The 25669-nt window shown below is 42.3% G+C and overlaps 1 protein-coding gene and 1 long non-coding RNA gene across 8 annotated transcripts in view; one reads left to right on the forward strand and one right to left on the reverse strand.

Annotated features, from left to right (window-relative positions):
- Positions 1 to 25669, reverse strand: part of Sgms2 (sphingomyelin synthase 2) — a 69091-nt gene that overhangs the window by 22698 nt on the left and 20724 nt on the right. For 3 of the 7 annotated variants that reach the window (XM_050146548.1, XM_050146697.1, XM_050146850.1), the window contains exon 2: positions 20407 to 20546. The exons of the other annotated variants lie outside the window; for them this stretch is intronic. The gene's annotated coding sequence lies outside the window, so the exon portion shown is untranslated. The remainder of the gene's footprint in view (positions 1 to 20406; positions 20547 to 25669) is intronic. 7 annotated transcript variants of the gene reach the window in all.
- On the forward strand, positions 15010 to 18197 carry LOC126504629 (uncharacterized). Its single transcript, XR_007592671.1, has 3 exons — positions 15010 to 15513; positions 16156 to 16207; positions 17847 to 18197. It is a non-coding gene; the product is annotated as an uncharacterized lncRNA (long non-coding RNA).

Raw genomic sequence — 25669 nt, forward strand, 5'->3', positions numbered from 1 at the left:
TCCCATAGTCTCGATTACAACCTGATTTTATGGAGGCATTTTCTCAATTGGGGTTCCCTTCTCTCAGATGACTCTAGTTTGGGTCAAGCTGACATAAAACCAGTCAGCACACCAGGACAAGTGAACAGCCAGGTAACTCATGAAAAGCATAAAGCGCATACACAAGAAACCGGTTTTCTCATGCACATACCACTGTATTATACAGGTTAAACACCCATGCATCTTTATGACAGAACCTGTATGATTTGAAAAACCTAACAAATATGCTGAACACCTGACCACAAGCTTTCGGATTGATAGACTCCCCATAGCAAAGGACAAAACTGTCCTCAAATCCTAGTAATTAATTACAAGAAAATATTTGTAATTTTTTGTGAAAAAAAAAACTATGAAAAAAACAATACTGATGGGGAGAAAACAAACACAGAGACACCACCCTCTTAAGAAGGGAGAGGGGATACGCTACTGAGACAATACGCTATCACACTACTATTATAGTCACAGATGATATGCTATCACACTATTATAGCCACAGACAATACGCTATTGAGATGATATGCTATACACTATTATATTCACATATAATTTGTCATTGAATTCTAACAATCCCGGTAGGATTTCTCCTGTAATTTGACAAGAACTCTAAAACGGGAGTGGCACTGGATCTGTGCCATTACACCACACAATGGTGCTGCCATGATGGCACTTTCACCCCATCCCTAATTTTTGGGCGCACCCCCCCCCCAATGAAATAAGAAGCACACAAACTATTTAAGCATGTTTTCAATGTTCATTGGAAGAAAGATTTGTAAAACACTCACTATCCAGCATAAGACCTAATTCAGAAACTTCTGAATCTCTCACTGTTAAGAACAACTCTGGGGCCGGGCGGTGGTGGCGCACGCCTTTAATCCCAGCACTTGGGAGGCAGAGGCAGGCGGATCTCTGGGAGTTCGAGACCAGCCTGGTCTACAAGAGCTAGTTCCAGGACAGGCTCCAAAACCACAGAGAAACCCTGTCTCGAAAAACCAAAAAAAAAAAAAAAAAAAAAAAAAAAACAACTCTGGGGTGGTATGAATTGGCTGCCTGTTCTGAAAAACCTCTGAAATGCTGAAATCACATGAGTTCATAACTCATGGTTCACATATAAAATTATTAAAATACTGTATAAAATTATCCCCAGTTGTGTGTGCGTGTGTGTGTGTTAAATAAATTTTGAGTTAGACTGGGATTCTGTCTCTGAGAAACAGCATCATGTATATACTAATATTCCTAAATTAAAAAATTCCTAAATCCAAAACATTTTTTGATTTGTTTTGATTAATGTGTATGCCACAAGTATGCAGGTGCCTGTAGAGGCCAGAAGAGGGCAGTAGAGCCCCTGCCGCTGGAGTTACAAACAGCTGTGGGCTCAGCATCAGTTGTCCTCAAGGGCAACAAGCATTCTTCAGGGCTGAACCATCTATCTCTCTACACTTTATCTGCCTCATCAGAAACTTTCCAGACTCCAGGCACTCAGGATAAAGGATATCAAATGTGTTTAATATCCCTTATTAAGGATACAAAAGAGATACATAACTACTAAAAATGATACAGTATATGGCTAAGGGGAATTCAACCTGAACGGGCAGTAGAATGTCAACAATGCCTAGTAGAGGTTACAGTAAATAAAATAAGAAAGGGGTCCTGGGATCCATATCACAGTTTCAAGCTAAGGAGTCTGAAAGGCCACTCACTCCCAAGAATCTCCCTCTGCAGGGCTGATGGGAAGCTAGATAAAGACATTCAGAGGCAGGGCATAAAGTCCAAGGCTCAGAAAGACTTTATTAGACCTCCAAGTCCGCCCTGCTCTGTGCCTGACTCCTTTACCATGATAAGATATAAGTGTGTAAATACTGCTTATAAAGAAAAGAACTCGGGAAGTAGAAAAAGACAAGATCTCCTGAGTACATTGGGAGCATGGGGACCTTGGAAGAGGGTTGAAGGGGAGGGGAGGAAAAGGAGGGGAACAGAGAAAAATGTATAGCTCAATAAAATATCAATTAAATATATACATATAATAATAAAAAAGAACTCACCTGAGTTTATATGTGAGTTTTAATGTTTAGAAGAATTTAATCTATTCAAGATAAAAGCTAAACCCCAGTCAAAGCAAATATTATCCTACTGGTACAAACTGGAATTATAAATGATGGACATGTGTACACTGAGCTGTATGATGCAGAAAAAGCTGCAGCTTAACATTAGGTCTTAAGACAGACTATTAGTGAATTGAAACAAATACCTGATGAGCTTGCTAACCAACCCCAAAGTTCTGTCAAACCTGAACACCTAGCAGTCACCATAAAGTCATTGAAAAGGCAAGCCGACTAAAAGAGTAACAAAATGCAATGGTTCACAGTAAACGTCACTTGCATGTCTGGTTAGTGCCTGAGTCAATCACTCATAACAACCCTAGAAAATATTGTCAGCCCAATGTAAAAGAAGAAGAAGAAGAAGAAGAAGAAGAAAAAAGACAAAGCTAGTTAGTCACTCAAGGCAAGGTCAGAAAAGAAGCAGCAAGGCAAAACAAGTTTCCCAAGGTCAGATATAAATCAGAACTCTGACCTCAAGAGGTTTCACTTCTTAAATGACACATTACCAACACCAGGATATGACATTTTAATGTAAACAATCAGTCAGTGCAAAGATCAAGAGAAAAAAATCAGTTTTGTTTTGTTTATAGAAGGAGACAGAAACACTTAGGAACGTCTTCTTGTGATGGTTTAAAATTAGCTGCAGGTCCCCCAGGGGCAGCAGCAGTGGGCAGCAGGACATGAGACCACAGCAGGCCACGAAGGCAGGCAGCCCCGTGGTGGATGAGAGACCATGACAGATAGGCACACCATGCAGAGTGAAGTTGGATATTTATTTAGTGGGTTATAGAAGGGAAGGGGAGAAGGGGGAAGAGGAGAGGTGGGGTAGAGGTGGTTCCGGACTCAGGCTAAAAGCTGAAGATCAGCTTGCCTCAGGGGACAGGGGAGGGTGTGGGTGTGGTTTGTCTCTTAAAGGGATAGGACAGACCATTACACCTCTAAATAGCAATATACATTTAGAGGGCTGGTGGAATTGAGGGGTAGAACCAGAACTCTTGCCCTGGGGTCAACTTCAGCATCATAAAAACAAAACAAAGCAAACAAAACCCACATGCATGCACATACTCACGCACACACATGCATACACACATATACAATACACCCAAGTAGGAAAATTTTAGTATATAAGTTGACCCTCATCTTGGCAGAGCAAAAGGAGCTTGCTGACAACCTGCCTGTCATGTATATTCAAATTAATTAGTGTCACTAATATGTTATCATGTTAAATTCACACCACTGGTCTATTACTCTATGGTAACAGGATCCAGCTGAGCAGATCGCCTGCCTTGAAGCTTTTCTTAGCGATAAGGATATCTTAACCTTGTGAAACTCTCCCCTCCTCAAATAAAATGTGCGCTCATAGACACAAGGGTGCTTTGGGAGAGAGGTATTCCACTTCAGAAGCAACCACAAAGTTTTGTTGTGGTATCAAGATTGTGTGTGTGTGTGTGTGTGTGTGTGTGTGTGTGTGTGTGTGTGTGATTCAGTTACTAGGGTGCTTGCCTTGCGTGCAAGATGACATGGGATGGGTTGGATTCCCAGCACTTCATAGCCTGGGTTTAGTGACCCAGCACTTGGGAGGTGGGGACAGGAAAATTGGGAGTTCAAGGTCACCCCCAGCTAAGTAGCAAGTTCAAAGCCAGACTGGGACACCCGAGACATTATCTCAAAATAAAAGTTTGTTTTGTTATTTTTAGCAACATGATCTGGGAAATTCTAAAGATGACCAACCAATTGCTTATTGAAAACCATCAATAAGCTTTGCCAACAAAAATAACCTGGTGAATACCCCTGCCATATCTAATTCTTTTGTGTGTGTGTGTGTGTGTGTGTGTATGCATGTGTGTGCATGCGTGTGTGTGTGTGTGTGTTTTGAAACACAGTCTCCCCATATTTCCCACACTAGCCTGGAACTCCATTGTAGTCCAAGTAAATAACTAGGCAACCAAGGTCTATTCCACACTCTACCTTCTATGCTGGCGTATCACTTTACAGTGCTAGACCAAACAGCTGGACATTTTGTTAGCAGTGATTCAGAACTGTCATGCACTTCTGTTTTTCACAAACCAAAGCAAAAAACTAGCCAATGATAAACCATTTACTTAAACTAGCCAATGATAAACCATTTAACTAAACTAACCAATGATAAACCTTTTAACTAAACTACCCAGTGATAAACATTTTAACTAAAATTACACAGTCTACGTTCCCTCACCCCACAAAGTGTAGCTAAACAATATGAAGTGACTCGGGAAAGATGAGCTTCCACACGGAACTGATCAAAAGGCACGCTCTGTAACTGAGGTTTTCTAACAATCCTGCAGGAATGGAGACTGACTCTGGGCCGGCGGAGCCCTCCACCACCGAGGCACACCTCAAGCACCATGAGTAGGATTAGGGACAAGGAAAGGCTGCTCTCAATGGCAACTGTCACTTGAGTGGCTGAAATGAGTACTTACCCAGAGCAAATGTTTGCTCTGCAAAGTTGAAAAGAATAAATTATAGTGTGAGGAGTACTTTATAGGAAGGGATCACCTATAGTCCAGAGTACAGTGGGGGAGACAAGGGTGCAGGGTGCTGCCAGAGGCAACTGTCTCTGCGCTGTGAAGTCACTTCATTGAGATCTCACTGCAGAGCGTTCCAAAGGATATTAAAGTTTGACGTCTTTTTCTAGACAATTTTCTGGCTATATATTGCTACTGATGGCTGGAGAATTCTGGCTACTGGCTCTGGTTCCAGTGTGTCTTGTAAAGAGAACTAACTGTACTTGGAACTGTGAGGGTGCCACCGTAGCAGGAGAATCTCTCTCTCTCTCTCTCTCTCTCTCTCTCTCTCTCTCTCTCTCTCTCTCTCTCTCTCTCTGTTGTTGTGAGATATTTGATTTCACTGTGTTAAAAAAATCAACTTTGGATCAGGGGGTGGAGGCAGCAACTTTTCGGTCTCTCTGAGCTAGTAGATTTTCATCCCAATGTCTGACTCCTGAGTCTTTATTGGTAAATAGAACCTTAGTTCTGAGGACCAGACATCCCATCATGCTGTGGCCTAAGCTTAGGGCTGATTGTAAGTCCATGTGGTCAAAGTTAAAATATCAGTAGATTCAGGTGCATCTGCTAAGCGATGGGAAAACAAAGTGTGTGTGTGTGTGTGTGTGTGTGTGTGTGTGTGTGTGTGTGTGTGTGTGTGTCCAGAGGGCCTGGAACTGGAGTTACATACAAGAGGTTGTGAGCTGAGAACCAAGCTCTCCAGTCCCAGAAGGAAAATCTTAATGGGAAGGGAAGATACAGAAGGACAATGTAACAAACCCTGGTACAGCAGGGAGCATTCAGTAAGATGAATAAAGGAGTGAGTGATGGGTGAATGGGGAGATTGGGTAGGTAAAGAAGTGAGTGACAGGGAGATTGGATAAACAGTGAGTGACGGGGAGATGGGGAGAGTGGATGGGTAAACAAGTGGGTGACAGGTAAATTAGATAGGTAAACAAGTGAGTGATGGGAAGACTGGATGGGTAAACAAGTGAGTGATGGGAAGACTGGATGGGTAAACAAGTGAGTGATGGGTAGGTTAGATGGGTAAACAAGTGAGTGATGGGTAGGTTAGATGGGTAAACAAGTGAGTGATGGGTAGGTTGGTAGAATCAATAGACAAGCAGACTAACAGAGTTACCCAGACCCTTAAGTGGCTATAAAATTTGCTTCAAGACTAAGGAAGAGTCCAAACACTCCTTTAAGCTTTTATTCAGTTTAAATCAGATGCTCTTGGGCTCTTAAAACTTTTCCCAAATGGTGGGAAATCCTGGCTTATGTTTCCCAAATGGTGGGAAATCCTGTTTTTTCTTTGGCCCAAATACTTGTTCCCATTCTCCCCCATCAGCAGAATTTTTGGAGGGTGCGATGGAAGACGGCAGATGGTACTTTTCAACATCAAGATGTTTTGAGCAGTAGTATGAAGAACTACCTATATTTCCTACTGTCTACATTCTGTCTCTACAGCAAGAAAAGAACACACAGCCATGGATGCATGGGATAAACTGGGTTGAAAGTGTGTCTTTACACTAAAGTACTTTTCCACTTTAGCCCAAGGAAGCAGCCTTTATACAATAAAAAAAAAGATGTTTGTATTTTCAATAATCTGAATTATAGCTGTGCATGAGATTGCTGTGGTGTTCCAGTAATCTAAACTATAATTTTGTCAATGTATAAAATTCTATACGGTGCAGATATTTGTTCAATAGATTCATCCCCTGTAACTGACATTTCTCACTTCACAGTCAGTGGTCAAACACAGTATTCAGCACTTGTTTAGTGTGGATGGGGTTGTGCCAGAAAGGTTAGTTCTAACAGCCTAGTTGAAAAAACGGTCATACTTATCTGCTTATACAATCTCAGTTCTTATACAGCAGAATTTAGATACCTAGAAATTGATTCCTTTAGGTTTTAATATTTAATACTCTGCAAGAAGAGGTCATAAAATTTACCTAAAGTGCTTATGTCTCCTCAGGAAAGTCAAATAAGAAGGGAAAGAATAATTCAGAAACAAAAGAGACCACGAAAGACTCAGGAAGGCTGGAATATCTTCATTTCTCATTTGATTATGCCAACTAAAAAAAAGTCTTTCACAAATGAAATAGTAACAAATGTAGACCACTCATACAGTCGATGCTGGTTTCAATGTCCTCTAGAAGATGCAGGACTATGGGTTACCTAAAGACACATTTGCACGGTTATTTAAGCATACTCTGGCTTTGCATGTTCTGGGTTCTAGAAAGTACCAGTTCCTCTAAGTCCTAGTTCTTCCTAGAATGTCAACTATCCCGTTGCAATGAATAGTTATCTCTCAGAAATGCTAACTTGACCAATGCTTCCAATCTACATTTTAGACATTAGTTTCTGTGTTCCCCAAATTTGGGTCCCAGGTTTTTCATTCTAATTCAATATTCCACTAAAGAGTGACACATAAAAGGAAAAGAACAGAAAATAACATTAGAGATTAATTTTAGCTAAGGGATTAAATTTCAAGTCTAACAAAATGCTAGTCAAACAATTTTAATGAATATGTATAGTTACATTGTTATTTGGAATGTACACATAAGATATTCTTTTGCTGATTTTTCTTTGCTAAATGAAGAAAAGAAAACTAAGAATTTAAATTTTGTTTTAGGAGACATCAGTGGTTAATTATAGTATTTTGAATCACTGCCATTAGACATACATGCCTTAGGGGAAGACGAAGTTCACTAGAACCCAGCCTTTAGGTGCTGGAGAGACACAGTGGTTAAGAGCTCTTAGTTGGTAACTCACAACCCTCTTGACTCCAGTTCCAAGAAATCCACTGCCTCTTCTGAATTCCAAGGGCTCATGTACACACGTGATGCACATACACACACTCAGGCACACACACGAAAAACAAAATAATGAACTAAATCTTTCTGTTTCTACAGCAAGAGGTCCAGTAACCTTCAGAGAATGACCCTTCTCTCTCAGAGCAGGGACAGGAGTTCAGTCAAGAACGTCACTTCAATCTGTGAACAACCATGTGGTTCTCAAAGGTTTCCGCTACTACACGTCCCTGTGCAGAGCTTGCATGCTCCATCACAGTGTTACCGTGATCTAACAACTATCCTGGAAGGCACATCTGCACGCACTGTTGACATTGAGGTGATTCAAGGCCAATTACTGGTTTCCCTTTGCAAAACCTAGGACAGGCTCTTATTTAATATTTCCTTTAGAAAATTCACAACATAAGACTTTCAGTTCTAATATACCCAAGGTCCCTTTATGGAATAATTAGACCAAAAAAAGAAAAGAAAAGAAAATGAGTTTATGAAGGAAACGTGAGAACAGAACAGGAACAAACGATCTGCAAAGGAAGCTAAGTGCGGACAAGCATTGGAGCTGTGATTCAACAGCTCCATGGGGCCCAAAGCAAAACAGGGCTACTGCATGCACCTTACAGCGTAGGCTGCTAAGGAAGGCGAATGGGAAATCAAGTCATACTAGGGATTGTGGGGAGATGAGGCCAAACAGCCACGTGAAGCAGAGAGTTCAGAGACTATCACAGCAGCAGATAGTCTAACGACTATATAACAGAGGTCTTTTCTGCTGTAGTAGAAGAAAACAGAACCACAGATGTACATGGGAAATGGTAAGTGCTTTATGAGCATGAATACTGTTGAATGTAAATAAACATACAGCATTAGACATAAACACAGACGCTCTTTATACGTAGCTTGTAAAATACAACTGTAAACATTTACTTGATAGAGGTTTTCACTTGGGGGCTTTCCCCCCCAACTTATCTTTGCCTATTAAGGTGGCTCAATAGACAATAAGGGGATATTGACCTTAGAAGTCCACCCCCAACTGCCGTTGAGAGAGCCTGGAGGAGATAGGAGGAAAGGTGATAGCCATACATCAGCGCAATTAAACTGTAGTTCAGAAAGAGCATAAAAGCCACCTTGAGCCAGGCATTAAAGGTTGTGCCTTTAATCTTGGAATTCTTGATACAGAGAATTCTTGGCCAGCTACACAGGGAGACCATGTCCCAAAACCAATCACTCACTCACCCACCCATCCACCCATTCAACCAACCAGCCAATCAAACAACCAATCAACCAGTCAGCTAACCAGTGAGCTAACTAACCAACCAACCAGCCAGCTAACTAGTGAACCAACTAATCAACCACCTAGTTAACTCAAAAGCAACGAAAAGCTCAACCAAGCAACCACCACCAAAAGGACACGACAGGAAAAGTGAATTACTGGTAGCTCCTTTAAAAGGACCTCTTTCTGTTCATCTTATGAATACTGAAAATGACTGCATCTCCCAAAACAGCAACTCTGCTGCTGAGAATTTATCATGGAGCAAATTACAGAAACAAATATCACAAGAGAAATTCAGTGAGACACGCAAAGGAACTTGTGTTTACAGCTAGGGTGCGAAGCAGACATGAGATACAGTTTGCTTTAAAATGGGACACCCAAGTACAAAGGTATTTTCTGAGAGCTCATAAGAATTTGTCTAAGATGCCTATGTTGGGGAAATTTCAGTAAAAGAATCTACATTGCATAAACAAAAAAAAAGTCAAGATATATAAAAAAAAAAAAATTAACGCTACTTGTTCACCCACCTTTATATTTTAGGGTCTATCAGAGAAGAGTTGGGGAGGGATCATGAATATGATCAACACATACGCAATTCAAATCTACACATATATAATATGCATTCTTCATTTGTGAGCCTGTTACATTGAAATGTATTCTGAGCCCTGTACAGTTGCTGATGTTGCTTGTGCGGGATCATCTGACAGAATCTTCATCTATTTACCTTATGTCTTTTCATAGTTTCAATGGGAACCAAGAGCACACTCAGAATGTAACATTAGAAGAAAGTCTACAATTCCACTGCTGCTTGAGAAAGTCTGGGAAAAGTGCTGTTTCCAAGTCAGGATGTAGCAGCCAGACAGAAGAGAACTGGGCAGAGCCCAGTGTGATGGAGCCAACAGCTAAAGCAAAGCTAGCACTCCCGTCATCTTTTGTACATGGCTAAAGCATTGACGATGCTACCTAAATACAAGTACTTGACTATAAATAACCACTCGAAGATGTCTCCATGAAACTCTGCCTCATTCCTCCCTGATGAACTAAGAGCCCAGAAAAATGAGGTTTTGGTTTTTATGCATTTGTTCTGAAAACATCTCTTAAAACACATGAAATGTTTAGCATTCGTAACAAGAGCCTATGAGATACCGGAAGCCAATTGCCCAAGCTTATGCCCCAAAGGGAGGACATTCACGTTGTATATATGCATATTTCAGGGTATCTTAGCGACACAATATGGAACATCTACTTCTGAAACTTTTTGCCCTGAAAAAACATAGAGCACGTTTTACATCACTACCTAAACTGACAAAAGCAGCTCCATCTGTATGCAGTGAGCACTGAGCACCAGACACGGATAGCTGTTGGCATGTAGCCGGTTCACACATGCATAACATGGCTAAAAAGCACCTTGACATCATGCTTAGAGGGCTGAGAACTGTGATGTCCACCCAAGAGCTGAGAGCGCTGAGAATGCAAAGGCTTACCAACTCCTGCCCCAAACCACACTGCCATTTCCGCCCACTAGGAATGTATCTTCTTCCTTACTTTATTCCAGAGTAAATTTTACCATCTACCTAACTTCTCAGAGTAAATAAACGTGAGGCTACTGCCTCAGCTTCACACCCCTCCCAAGCTCACCAAAGCTCACTCTGAATCCTGGCATTTTTCACCTCCCCACTATCCGGGTGCTGCTTCTCTCTCAAGCTGAATTCCGCTCAGAAGCTGTTCCCCAGTTCCTGCTTCCAGAGGGCCAGAGAAAGTGCAAACACAGCATCTACTGAAGGGACACTTGGGAAACAAGCTGCTATGGTCATTGAGCACCGGGCACCGCTGGTTCTTTGTACAGTGAAGTATTGATAGCGGGGCAGACAGCAGAGAGCAGTTCATGGAGACAGAAGGCACAGATGCCCTTGATCAAGCAGAAACTCAAGCTCCACCAGCAGCCATCAAGATATCTAAGGCAGTCTACTTCGGAGCTCCCAGCCCATCTCCTGGTTTTGTGTCCTCTTTAAATCCCTCTAACGGCTTCCTTTGGCCCAAAAGGTCACTGCTTATTTTGACTACGGGAAAAATAAGAAGATGTAAACATAAAGGAAACCGAGCATAATATAGTGAACTCTATTAGTTTCTTTTAAAGCAATCTCTTAAGCCAGCTGGAAGCTTTTATTTATGCTAATCTCACCAGAGTGGACATTACGTCCTTAATAATAACCCCCAGGCTGGTCATCATTTTCCTCAAGACTGCTTCTTGGGAGGATAATATTGTTTTTTTTTTTCTTCCAGCATTTCCTAGAATTGTGCACAAGGCTCTTCACGATCTGACCTCCACCTTCCTTTCCAGTCTCTAACTAGGCATCTCTAGATCATCCCTAGGCATCTCTCTAGCTCCTGAAATTTATTAATAATATGTTCTAGTCTCTCTACCAAATCTTTTTTTTTAATTAGGAAATCTCACTATGCTGCCAAGACAAGCTCACATTCCTGACCTCAAGCAATCCTCTTACCTAACTCAGTTTCTCAAGTAGTTGAAACTATAGACATAAATCACTGCACCTTGCTTAAATGACTTTAGCTTAACAAAACTAGGCTGGAATGTGTGTGAGTGGTTCTAGCCAACTCGAGCAAGGCGAAAAGGCTCCAGCTGACCTTGCCCTTCCCCTGTCCCATCTACCAGACTAAACTGTTTGATTACTTCCCTAAAGTTAGCCGCCAAAAGGCCGGGCGCTGGTGGTGCACGCCTTTAATCCCAGCACTCGGGAGGCAGAGGCAGGAGGATCTCTGTGAGCCTAGTCTACAAGAGCTAGTTCCAGGACAGGCACCAAAGCTACAGAGAAACCCTGTCTCGAAAAACCAAAAAAGTAGTCCCTTATTTGAGCACTTTCCCTAAGGTTGACTACCATTGTCCAGCTATCAAAGTATTGAAGCCCATCAATCAGAAGTCCCCCTTTGGCTACCCTAATTACCATGCCCAATAAAAATTAAACACCACATCCTAACATGGGGTTCCCCTCTTCCTTCATAAACCACCATTTGCCTATTGGCCACATCTGCCGCCTCCCTATCCAGAGACAGTCCTTCGCCCCTTCAGGGCAAATATCCCTTTTCCCCTCTCCCTCATTCCTTTGTTTCTGTTTCTCCATCTCCTGTCTGTCCCTTATCTCTGCCAATGTCCTTCTGGGGCAAAGAAATCTCCTTAGTGCTGGGAACTTGGTCTTGGGGTATCTTGGGCTGACTCTGATGTCCTTTCAGTGTGTGTGCTCAAAGGCAGCGTGAGACAGAGGCTCAGATAGCCCTGGCCTTGAACTTGTTACTTGTGGTTTGCCTAAGACAGCTTTTTTAGTATCACTTGGGTGGCACACCTAACAAGCGGCCTCACTTTGCATGCAAGCCTTCAGCTTCCATTCTGCAACAGCTGGTAGGGAAGTCTGTCACTTCTGTCTCAGGAGAGGTATCTGAAATCTCGTCAGACATTACACACCGGCATCCTGATCTCAGCTGACAGCGGGCGAACCATGACCAAGCCAGGCTATGTCATTCAGTAGTTTTTTCATTTAGTACAGCCTCTTTACTTGACATGTATGGTAGTCAGAGAACACGTGTAGCACAGGAATGTAGAAAACGTAACAGCAAGTATTTAAAATTGGAAAATGAAATATTTCAAGTAACCTTCCAGAGCTGGGGAGCAAACCCACGGCCTGTGCACAGTAGGCATGGGTTCCACTACTCAGTTAAACCCCAGATGCTGCCCTGCAACCCTTGATTTACAAAGGCCATCCACTAGCACGAATGCTTAGCGGTAGACTTTATCAAACGAGAATATAATTTTCCATCCTATATTTGACTTTTTTCCCGATGGATGGCATACTATAACCTAGATATAGCATTCATGCACATGTGCGCGCACACACAACACACATGCACCTGAATCACATACTGTAGTAGTTATTATAAATATGTATAGCATATTATATGCATAAATATTACATATATTATATGCACGCAGCACAATATAAAGATGTCTTTATCAGCAAAATAACATCCATCCATGTATTCATGTATATAAAACCTAGAATCCATGTGAGAGAAAATGTGTGATATTTGTGTGATTCTGGCTAATTTGTCTTTTCAATCATCTGCCTCTAATTCTAGCACTTGGGAAGTGAGACAGGAAGGTTGGGAGTTCAAGGCCAGCCTGGGCTAGGTGAGACGCTGTCTCAAAACAAAACAGAAAGAAAAAAAGCCTTCATAGTTAACAAAAAGGAATGTGCTTCTGTGTCACACAGTTGACCGGGCCCACAGGTGTGGGTCCAGTCTTGACTAAAGGTCAGAGAGTTGGAACTTCTCTGTTCCTTCGAGGTTACTGTCAACAGTTCAAGTAACAAGTCAGAGAGTTCTACTCGCTCAAGGTTATGGTCAACAGGTGTGGCTAATATCCTGGTATTTCAGGTATTAAGATGGAGATCTGTTGCTACCTCAACAAAAGTCTAAGGATCCAGGTAGGTTCCTACTCCCTTAGGGAGAAAACTATGGATTCCACGCAGGGAGTGGTTTGCCTGCAGAATCTTTGGGTCTAGAGTGTGAGCATCTTTTGTCTTGTTCTGGGAACAGAATGTTTCAGGAAGAATGCAGCCCCTAGTCCTTCAACCGGTCTGTTCATTCCTTGTATCTTACTCCTACCTTTCAGGGTTGGGATATTTAAGCAAATGGAAATTAAATGTAGGCTACTTTCAGTATTCACTGGATGTCCCTCTCAATACTATCCTATGTTTCTTATTTCTCCTATATATCTGTGTTCTCTTTTGCCTAATAATTCTAATCCTCCTGCTCCTGCACCGGAACGTTCGAACCCGCCAAGGCTAGGAGCCCGGCAGAAGTCACCCGACAAAGGTGGCTTATGGCGTACAGTTGAACAAGGTTTCTGGTTAATTTAACTAATAAAGACTGGCTTGGAGGCAGTTCCGGAAGCCAGTTCCTTGATGGACTTTGAGTTCTACCACTTCCCTAAGAAATTTTTACTTGCTTATCAGCCCCACCCAGACCTGACAGAATCAGGCAGCAAGTTCAGTGGGAAGGAAGTACCACCTACCCTTCCTCATTCCGCTTTTAAATGTCACAGCTCCTACAGGTCCGCAGACACAGAACACCTTCAGGTCCAGCTGACCTCCTGACCCAAGATGAGTCACACTGACCCCACAGGATTCCCTAACAACTGACTCCCTCTAAAAGCGAAATTCAAGAAGTCGGACAGACCTCTAAAGAGGTCAAGTGGGACGGTGCTGCCACTGGCTTCCACACCTTCTCCATGATCCTACAGACCTGTCCACAGGCCCACAAGATGGCCCCCTTCACTACTTACTCAGGGCTCTCTCTTCCACCAGTTCCAAGCTGAGAGAGTCCAGGTCTTGTCACAATGCGACAGGGCTGGCCTCTAGCCAAGAACCTCCACTCCGGACCTACAGTGGCTGCTGCATTTTGCCAAAACCCTTAAGTACTTTGAGTCAGTCACAGGTTTGCTTATTTGCATATCTGTCTGATAGAAGCTCCCAGAATTTCCTGTGACTTCCTGAGGACTACTTTGTGTCCTTACAGTTTTCGTCATAAATCCTTCCAAAAAAAAAAAAAAAAAGCATGATGTGGCATAGTGTATAATGTATAAAAACAAAAGCCAATTTCTTCCTGCCGTGTGCTAGGGCAATCTTAAGAGTCACAAACACATTCTCATGGTGCAATGCTAAAGGGGCTTTTCATCATCCCATCTCCAAAGTATGGAATTCTGGAGGCCCTTAGTTTCCTGACATGTGTAGTTACAATTTCTGTATTCAGAGTTCTCAAAAGCTCAACATATTTTAACATGTTGAGAACAGTCTCGTTTATCCGTGTCTTTTCTCCTCGCCTTTCTTCCTAATTCAGTGGGGCATCCCTGGGGGTCAGCGGCCCCTTTTCCAGAGCACACAGAAAAAGCTCTGCTTAATGATCCTACTTCTTCCTACCTAGTGGCCTCAATACGCACAGCCACTTTGTGCAGGAGGCACTGTCCACCTCTGAGAAACCACAAGCCAAACTCAGAAGTCTAGCAGAGTGACGGGCAATCTGGATCTAGAACCTCTCTCAGCCACTAAGCTGGGTTAGTAATTAGGAATGTGCCATTTTCCCTCCCTAAAGGCAAAGGATTTCGTTGCCCGTGAGTCACTCCGTGGAAAGACCGGCTCACCGCGCAACTTTTCCCACCTTAACCCTTCCTTCGCAGGCACATCTGTGTTTGTCCTACGGTGACACCTCTCAAACCCTGCCCATCAACAAGCTAAGGGTCACCTGAGTGCAGCGTGAGTGTTCACCCTGGTCCCCGGCGACTGAAAAGGGCATTTCCTGGAAGCGTGGGGGTTGGCCATTTCATCGCCGTGAAGTGTTCAGAGTGTGCGAGTCACGGTTGCCTAGTTACTGGTTTATGTTTGGCAATGGAAAAGCTGCTCAGTCCAGGTACAGTTGAACGCGGGCTGATTATTTACTCGGGGTGACCTTCTCCCAGCTGCACACTCGCTGTTGATTTAATGCTTAACCCTGACATTTTTTTTCTCCCCTTCTCCTTGCTGGTAGTGGAGGTTTCTACATCCATTCCTTTTAGGTCAAGAGAATTCTGAGGTACACCCCACCAGACAACACACCCATTCCTTTGTGGCCGAAGGAAAGGGAAGATTGGAAGGTCATTACAGGACTCTTGCTCATCCAAGGACAATGGAATTCTAAGCGTCAGGAAGTTACTTATCCGTCATCCCTTACAAGTGAGTTTCCCTCTTAGGAACTCAGTGCATGTAACACACTCCCTAACAGCACTGAGTCAGGGACTCTGACCTCATAATCAACAAGGGTTTCAGTTTGTTTGTTTGTAAGAAGATTGACTCATTTGGTAGTATATATTCCAGATCAGAAAACTATTTCACTTTTTTTTCTTATATCAAGAATTGTGGCTTGCAAAATAATCAGTTTCAGAATTGAGAGAATTCACCCTCAAATACAATTAAGATGACACCGCTGGCTAGTGTCATTTTACTAATTTATCTTCGAATTCAGAATGGTGTATGTACTTGGGCTCCTACAGAAGCTAAGAATCCAAACCGACAGGATGTTAGCTGGGGACACAGGGAGTTGTCTGCCCAGCATCCAAAGCCCTGGGATGAATCTTCCATTCTCCCATCCCCCAAACACTCTGAGCTAGAAGCCTAGACTCCTAGTATAAATCTCCAACAATATTAGCCTTTTTCTGTAATTTTCTTTCTTCCTTTTTTTAAATTGGGAATTTCACACATAAATACCATGAGATATGATCACATTCATTCTGCCACTATTTTTTCTGTTTTGGTTATTTCTATATTTAAATATTCAAAGGAAATGAGTTGCTAATTGTTTGTTTTATTTTGTTTTAGCCGCATGGTATGGATGCATGTCTTTAATGATCCCAGCACGCGGGAAGCAGAGGTAGGCCAGCCTGGTCTACAGAGTGAAATGCAGGATAGCCAGGACTGTTACGGCCAGGTCTCGATAAACAACAAAAACAAAATTTTTGGGGGGCTGAAAAACATACGTATCAGATACATGGATGGCTTTTTCCCCCCTCTATTTTTAATTTTCCGTTTTGAGTATTCTGGGTGTTTTTACATTTCAGTGAACATACCTACTATAAATACAACAAAGTAAGGTGTAGGCTTAATCTTTTTGGGAAAGCCCTGTATTCTAAACTTATTTAACATTCTTAGATTGAAGGGTAAAAAAGCAACCTTAGAAGTTTCTCTTCTTCTTACCACATAGTATTCATCCTGATACTGTGTTTTCAGTGTGCTTCACACCGTAGGCACTAATACACACTCTAAGAGTAATATGAATTTACTTTATTTTTGACAGCTAGGCAAGTATAGACTTATTTTGCAATTTTTCTTAATTTATTTTTAATTTTAAAATATCAATCACATAAACTTCCCCAACACCTCCTGTGCCATGTAAATATAGACTGCTAAATTTGTTCAGCATTGCTTGCATGCATTATATGTTTAGGTCTGACCATCTCAAGCATCGTGTGAAATCTTTATCATCTCCAAAAAGAGTGTTCTTTCCAAAGATGTATTTAAAAGAAAAATTCATAAAATATTTAAGAAAAAGGTATTGCCATGACCAAAACGGGCTGTGTTTATAATTACTTGCAAGATCTAAAGAATGTGAAATACTTCCCAAACATTTTAAAGTCCTTAACCATGTAAGGTTTAGGCTCACATGGTATTGAAAGCTCGGGTCTTCAGATTGTCAGAGTCTGGACCTTGAGAAACGAGTCTGCCTGCTGACACCTAAGAATTTAAACCCATGAATGTGTTGGTACCTGTTCCATAAAAACTCTAAAGGAATTTCATTCCTCTGATTGACTAAGGATCCCTGATCATCACTTGTACACAGTGCGCCGTCTAGGACAGTAAGCAGTGTATGGTGTGTGTACCTTGAGAATTAAATGGCCCCCAACCATCTCATTTAGAAAAGGTATTTAACCTTCATTTAGGCATCTGCCCATGATGGCCAGGTGAACAAGCCAGCCTTAGTCCTGTGTTTCAGAGAGTCTACAGAATAGTTGAGAAACTAAATAATTTTCTATCACACGAAGATATTATTTGAGTAACCAAAAGTTCAGGGCTTTAGAAACACAAAGCCAAGGACACAACTTGTCTGGAAAGTTCAGAAGTCTTCTGGGAAGAAAGACTTTCTCAACTCAGATCTGAAGGATGAAGAGGAGTCCGGTTAGCTAAGAGTGGGCTCATCTGAGACAGAAGGGATGGTATATGCAGAAGGGAGGGACTATTATGTTTACAAGCAGTAGGCAAGTGAACTTGGCTGGAAAGAGAGTCTGGATCTTCGGGAACCCAGCAAGGCCACGCTAACATATTTTTTGGCTTTGCCTCAGAAATAACAGGACCTGGGGGTTGATGATCTCCATTTTTCAAAATTTTTCAAAACCTCCAAATATGATTCTGGGCACTCAGCAACAAGGAATTAGACCACTGCCATACCCCTAGAAGAAGCAACAGCCGAGTACTATTTGATGTCAGCCGCTAAGGTTACTCTCCATTGTCAACAGGACTGCATTTTGAATCACTTTGGAAACAAGATTCTGGGTGTATCTGTGACAGTATTTCCAGAACTGAGGAGGCAAGACCCACTCTGAGGACCCCACCACATGAACTGAGGTCCCCAGACTGAATAATGAGAAAGTCAGTTGGGCCATCACTAGTTCTCTCTCTCCTCTTCCTTCCCCCTTCTTTCCTCCCTCCCTCTCCCTTCTGACTGCAGACACAACATGACCAGTCACCTCCCGGGCCTGCGTCTTCCCTGGGCTATCTCTCCTCGAACTAAAATAAACTCTTTTTAATGTGCTTCTTATCTGGCATTTGCTCTCAGCAACAAGAAACGTTGCCAATAATCTGCAAAAACATACTAATGAGAGCCGAGCATTCGAAACCATTGCTCTCGAGTACAGAAAACAAACTCTTCGTTTGATCTTAGCCAAAAGGCTGAGAAATGCTAAAAATTTGGGGGTTATGGATGCAGCTTACTGGTAGAGTAATGTTTAGCACCTGTGGGGCCTGATGCTTGTTCAATCATCAACCGACGTAAATAAAATGAAATTTTTAAAATGCTGGCATTTTGTTGTTGTTCTTAACCTCTTGTTTTTTGTTTATGCATCTATGTCTGTGCACCAGGTGCATGCAGAGTCTATGGAGACCAGAAGAGGATGCTGGATGCCCTGTAACTATGGACGGTTGTGAGCCCAAATCCTCTGGTGTTCAATCACAGTAAGAGAAAAGGAACTAATACACCAGCCAAAGGGGGACAGGCAAACTTGTACATCTGCCCCAAGGATGGCTCTGTGGCTGCGGTTAGCAGGTGTCATCAGGATTCCTCTGTCAGACTCGCTCCACATACAATTAGGAAAGTTACAGCATGGCTTCCTCTCCTGCAGACTTTTTACAAGATGAAGCATAAATTCATTTGCTTGGTTTAGGCATTCTAGAAAGGATGTTTTTGACCCTGACAAGAGGTTGAGGAATGAAAATAGTATAACTGAAAAGTAACCTTTCTTCTTTTCAGCTCAACTTGTATTGATGAAGACCTATCTTTTTCTCTGTCGTTTTTTCATGAACTTCTGAAATCTGCAGCATCTGCAGCACAGGGCTGCATTATTTTCCAAGGCAGACACTGATCCCTTCCCTCTCCACCGGGTTTATCTGCCATATTGAAGGGACTGTTCCCAGGATACCCGAGGCAAAACCAATTCTCTGTGCCTCCCTGCTCCCAGCTAGGGATGGAGGCACCACGGGAACGTCCTGTTTGGCTCACTGCTTATCCCAACACTGAAAAGAGCATCTGGCAAACAGACGGCATTCAGTAAGTAACTGTAGAAAAATTCTTCACCCAACTTCCAGGGGACAGATGCTACCATACAGGCGGGGAGGCTGCACCACTGTGTGATATTGAGAAATACGTTCCTAATCTCAACCCATACAGGCATTCTAACCCTAGCAATATTCCAAGAATTAGTCTGCATTTTACAGAAGACAAACAAGCCTACAGAACGCTGTGTAGGACAATGAACCTTAACTGATGAGGAAAAAAAAAATTTAATGATTTTTTTTGTTGCTAATTTATTTATTTTTAATGCGGGAGTGTTTTGCCTGCATGTATGTCTATGCTTTGTGTACACTCAGTGACTGTGGAAGTCAGAGGAAGACATCAGATCCTCTGGAACTAGAGTTACAGAAGGCTGTGAGCCACCAGGTAGATGCTGGGAATCAAACCCAGGACCTCTGGGAGAGCAGCCAGTGAGTGGGTTTTTTGTTGTTGCTGCTGTTGTTTGTTTGTTTTGTTTTTTGAGACAGGGTTTCTCTAGCTTTGAAGCAGGTCCTGGAACTAGCTCTTGACCAGGCTAGCCTTGAACTCACAGAGATCCACCTGCCTCTGCCTTCAAAGTGCTGGGACTAAAGGCATGTGCAACCATAGCCCAGCTCCAGCAAGTTTTCTAACCACTGAGACATCTCTCCATCTCTAAGAAAACAGTATTATGCTTGGATTACATGGGCCAATGAGAGTTGAATTCCCACAAGGTCAATACTACATATTTGTAGCAATAAACACCACACAGTTGGTACAGGCCACTCACTCTGTAGCGAGTTCCAGGACATAAGGGCTACACAGAGAAACCCTGTCTCTCTGTGCCCAAAAGACCAGACAGCAAACAGAAAGATTTCTGTACCGAATTTAACTTTCAAGAATAAAATTAATCCTAATTTAAGAAGTCCAGGTAGGGAGTTGAGCTTCAAGGGTCTTAGCCACAAGCTATTCCTGAGGATCAGCTGTGGCAGACAACTGAGTGCTCCCTTGGAGTAGTAACACAAAGTTAGGGTGTTAGCTGTGCTGAGGAGTTCAGATTCACTTGAGGGTGAAAAGTTTACAGAGTCCAGGTACCTGTATACCTACACCAGGCCCTTGGCACAGCCACACCAGGCTCTCGGCACAGCTAAACCAGATATCCACACAGCTACACCAGGACTCTCAGCAGAGCTACACCAGGTCATCACCAGTTATACCAGGATATCAACTCATTTACACTGGGGCTTCCTGACTCCCAAGTCCACACTGACCTTTCTAAGAACTCAGGTCTGCACATTGAACACTTCAGAGGTTCCTCACAGTTCAGAAGAGTTCTAGAGCGTGGATAGAGTTCGCTGAATTCCTTAGACAGCCAAGATAAGTCAAACAAAAGCAAGTGATTGCTCTTGTGCTGTGGACAAAGAAGTTGACCCATAATTAAAAGCGTGTACAACACAGTGTTTTCTATTAGTTAATATCGTCAGCTTGTTCAACTGATTGTTACCAAGTTCTGTTCAGCAACACAGCTAAGCACGGCACTTTCTGTCTGTCAAACTGGGTGTGGGTAACCATGCCAAAATCATGTACCCATCCCAAAGTACACCGTTACATTGAGAAAAGATAGAGTGCCACAGAATTTGGAGACTTTTCTTTGGAAGATGATGGGCCACAGACAAGTTCACATAGGAGTCAGGTAAGTTCTAGAACTCAGATCAGTAAAGAACTGTTACCAAGTAGGGAATGTAGTTGTTCGAACACATAACAGGAGCTCTTGCTCACAAAGGCAGCCGAGGGAGAACTGGGCATGAAGAATGCCAGACCTAATGCCATGAGCCTTTAGTGTCCTTTCATGGATTGAGGCGGTAAGCATACAAACTTGACAAGGCCCTTAAAAGAATTGGTTTAATGGAAGGACTTCATATTAAGGGAAGAGCACTGAGCATGTGGTAAAGCGCCTACGGATTTGGTAAACGAATAGAATCAGTATAGAGGCAGGCTACTCCTAAAGTCTTACAAAATGACTACAATTTGGGCTCAGGTTGAGGTGTGTGAAGGTCTCCTCACACTTCAGAGGAGCCCTATTTACACTTAGGTTTAACACAGTCCTGCAGATCTCAACACAAGAGGCCTGAGCATCGGTGAAGGCCAGGTTGCCATTGTTAAGACATCATCAGAGGTTTCATTTGGATGAGTGAGAAGCCAAGGGCATGTCACAGTCAGCACTACACAGAGAACCTTGCTCACCCTCGCCTCCATTCCCACAGCCATGGTCCTGCACAGTCAGAGCAGGAGGAGGCAGGGCAGGATAGAAAAACATATCCTCTAAGAAGGGAAGATGACAGAAATACAGCCCGGGGGAAACACTCCATGCCTCGAGGCAGAAGAGCGCTCTGTACCCAGATCTAATAGATCTGAGAGTTGCCCTCTGGAAGAGAAGCATCTTGGGATCAAACAACTCAGAAACGTATTCCGTATTGGTATGGTCACTCAGGTTCTAAACTCTTGTAGTTAAAACATGCATTACCGTAAATCAGATGACAGGAGAACTTTCTGTAAATTTCTATTATCGTTAGAAAAAAAAGTCTCAGCTTTTAAAGAGGAGTCTGTACTGAATAGTGTTTACATCAATTTGACAACATGCTAGAGTCATTTTGGTATGACTGGCCTGTGGGCCAGCCTGTAGTATGTGCTTTAAAAGTGATGGTTGATGTGGGCAGTGCCACCTCTAGGGTGGTGGTGCTGGGCTCTACAGGAAAGCAGCTGAGTAAGTCATGGGGAGCAAGCCAGTACAGTACGCAGCACCCCTCCACGGCCTCTGTATCAGCTCCCACCTCCAGGTCCCTGCCCTGACTTCCCTCAGCAATGGAGTGTGACCAGAGAGTTGTAAACTGAAACAGATTCTTTCAGCAATAGAAATCATAAGAAAAGCAATGTCTTCCCTCAGACAGCCCTGAACTGTATAGACACTGTGATGTGTTGAAACCCCGTGACTATTTCATAAAGTTGGGAGGAAACCCTGTCCCAGTTTGTCAGCCTTTCCCGTTTAACATAGCTAAGTTCTAGAGACTATTTAAGATTTTTCTTTTAAGGTAAAATGCTGTTGATCTCTCTACTTAACTACAATGTAAAGACTGAACATACTATTTTTATACCCTGTGGAATTTCAAAATTTCAATACATGTGGACAGTGTGATCAAATCAGGCTAACCAAAATCCCTATCTCTCTCTTTCTCTCTCCCTCTGTCTATCACACACACACACACACACCCTCCTTCCCTCCCTCCCTGTGTCCCTGTCTGTGTGTGTGTTTTCACAAACATCCCAACCCCCTCCTAGTTATTTTGAAATGGTGCAGATGGTAAACATTGCCGAGGGTGTAAATATGTAAATGGCTACCGCAGCTCATTTTCATTCTGGTCCACGTGGTATATTGCTATAGAAAGCATATATAGAATATTCTACTTGCCATTCACAGGGACGATGTGCAGCGTTCTGCCGTGGGAATGGCATTATGGCATTAACCCTGCGCATCCCCGGACAAACTTTACTTCCTTAAAGAGGCCTTCTGGGACCCCTTGTTCTACCCTACTCTGCATTTTCTTCCCAATTAACGTAGAAGAAATTCTATGAATGCAATTCTAGTGCTGTAGTTCTCTGAGAGCAATTATTTGGTCAATTGGTAGATAAGATAAGATTTGTTTATTTCCTCTCTGTGAGGCTGTAAGCACCACAAGAGGCTCTGTTAGGCTTTCAACTGCCTTTTAGACAGGCCCTTAGAACAAGGCCTGGCAGAGTTGATGGTTATATGCCAATATTTCTTCACTAACTCATGCCAAGAGTCACATGTTTAAAGTGGGCTTGGTGGTGTATGCTTGTAGCCCAGCATAAGACACTAAGACAAGGGCATTAGTAAGGCGACCAAGGGAGCCCTGTCTCAATAAACAAAGTAACAAATGTCTTGCAAAAAAAGATCAGACGTCCCTGAGGTAATGGAAAGGGAGAGACGACAGCATTTTAGAAGTGTGACACACAAGCGTGGCACTGAAACCCTCAGAGGCAGAGTGTAGGATGTGCCTACAGGCGTAGGCCAAAGAGGGGCAGAGCTGGGCGTGGTGGTGCACATCTTTAATCCCAGCACCAGATCTGAGTTCAAGGCCAGCCTGGTCTACGAGGTGAACTGCAGCCAGGGCTCCAGCGTGAGACCTTGAGATTTCTTCTTTCTTTCTTTCTTTTTCTTTTTTTTTTTTTAAGAAAATAAGAAAAAGGAAAGAGGAGAAAGGAAAAGAGATGAGCCACTAATGAGGATAGGTGTGATGGGGTAAAACTGTATAAAAAAATTAGAGTGTTTTCTAATTATAGACTCTGAAATTTAAAATATCTGAAAGGCCACCCTGTATTTCCCTGTGCCCAATATGGTCTCTGTCTGGACCAACCCGGGAACAGGAGGCCACTCATCTTTTCCTTTTTAAAGCCCAGAGAGAAGGGGCGATTACGAGCTTGTGCCTCATAACCCCTGCATTCCACAGTGGGTGCGTCTTCCCTGGCTCAGTCTGGCTTTCCCCTCCATGACACAAAGTAATCTCATGGGTGTTACATCCAAACGTCTCTAAAATAGAGGGAAAAATAGAAGCCATAAAATGCGCCGTACTATAACAGGGAAAACTAAACTACTTTTTAATTTTAGCAAATGCCTGTGAATCTTCATTAAAAAAAATAAAATAAAGGGTCATATTTCAACACTGGAACTGAAAAAGTATTTAACCTGACTAGTGAACAACGAAATTCAAATTTTAAAAACTACTATTTTTTCACTTACTAATTAGCCTAAAAAAACAACCAAAATTATCAAACTGTTATTAAGCTGTAAAATAAAAGCGTCTTTGATTTTACAAATAGGAACAAAATTTACCTGAACGTATTAATCAGGACATTGTTAGTAACAATGAAACTCTAAAACCTTCCGCCTGTAACAGTTAAGAAACTGCTTAAGTTATAGTAAATACAAAGGAATAATTAAATACTCCGTCACCATGTATCACTGCAAGGTGTAAGAGGTTCATGATCTGTTCCTGGCTACAGAACAACGGTAGGGGTTTCCTTACCGTCCTGCTTTTTCTTGTTTTAGATTTCGTTATTTTTATCTTATGACTTTGTTTTGTTGTGATCAGAAGGACTCCAGATTCCCTAAAACTGGGGTTATTATGAACTGGATGGTTAGGAGCCACGATGGGGATGCTGGAAACTGAATATGCAAGAGCAGCAAGTGTCCTTTAACCGCTGAGCCATCTCTCCAGCCCTCTATCCTGTTTCTTTAAAGTTCCATATGTAAATATAAAGATGGCAACAAAGAAAACAGTTTATAAATTGTTTAAATTTTCCTCTTATTTAGAAATCAAACTTTCTTAAACATAGGTTGCTATTATAATTAAGAAAAAGACTCAACACATCTGAAGAAAAGGAAGAAAAGGAAAGAATAAAAAAAGAAAGATGGGCCAAAAATTTCTGAGACAGATTTCCAATATCAGCTACCATAACAAGTCTCAAAAAAAGAAGTTTATGATAATAAGTCTTTTCAATTATCATCATAAACTGAGGACAGAAACAGCAAGCCTCATTTTTCCTTGTGCTCATTACATATTAGGAGATGGGTGTTGGTGAAAAAATAGAATTACTCAGCCATGGTTTATTAAAAGTTTGCTTTTAAGCAAGATACCACTTGTGGTCACACCACCAAGTAGCAAGGTGGTCCACACGTCTGCTTAAATATAACTTAATTACATAGTTGATTGATTTAAAGTACAATTCCCGTATTTACTACAATTACCACTCTTACTTAAATAAAAATAAATCCCACCTTTGAAAATAGAAGTGAAACTGGGTACAGTAGCACTTGCCTGTAATCCTAGCAGCTGGAAGGTAACGGCAGAAGGACCAGGAGTTCAAGGTTAAAGGTCAGCCTCTGCTACATTAAGTAAACCCAAGGCCAGCTTGGGTTATATAATCCTGCCCTTTAAAATCAAAACAGAAAAGAAAATGAAGCTCGGTATAAAAATCAATCAAGAAAGACTTACTAAATATGAAGAAACATATTTAGCCTATGGGCAGAGCTATATGAAGGTAGAAGAGACCTTTGGCAAGTGGAGGGGTGGAGTGCGGCCAGTGAATGTGGAATTTAGGATCACTGGATCCTGTAGTATATGTACCTCAGTAGATTAATAAGTGGATGAACGGCTGCTAAGTATCTCAGCAGAGTTAACACTGGACTCCCCAAGAAAGAGGATGCTGGATTCCCGTCCATTATGGAGGTCTCTCTTGCCGGTCATTAAATTACAATAAAAACACATGTTAAAACAGGGAGGATGGGTGCCCAGAGGAAGGAAAACAAAAGGGTTAGCAGCTGGGTGTGAGAGCTGAGCTGACCGACAAGACTAACGTGTGGCTGTGGCTATAACTCAAGTTGCCTTGATCCCTGACAGTAGAGTTTCCAGGGCTTCCCAGTAGCTTGTGTGCTTAGGGCCTGAAGGGCCTGGATGC

The sequence above is a fragment of the Alexandromys fortis genome, unplaced genomic scaffold, assembly GCF_014885135.2.
Source record: "Alexandromys fortis isolate MF-2015 unplaced genomic scaffold, M_Fortis_MF-2015_v1.1 scaffold_19, whole genome shotgun sequence".
In the NCBI taxonomy this organism is placed as follows: Eukaryota; Metazoa; Chordata; class Mammalia; order Rodentia; family Cricetidae; genus Alexandromys; species Alexandromys fortis.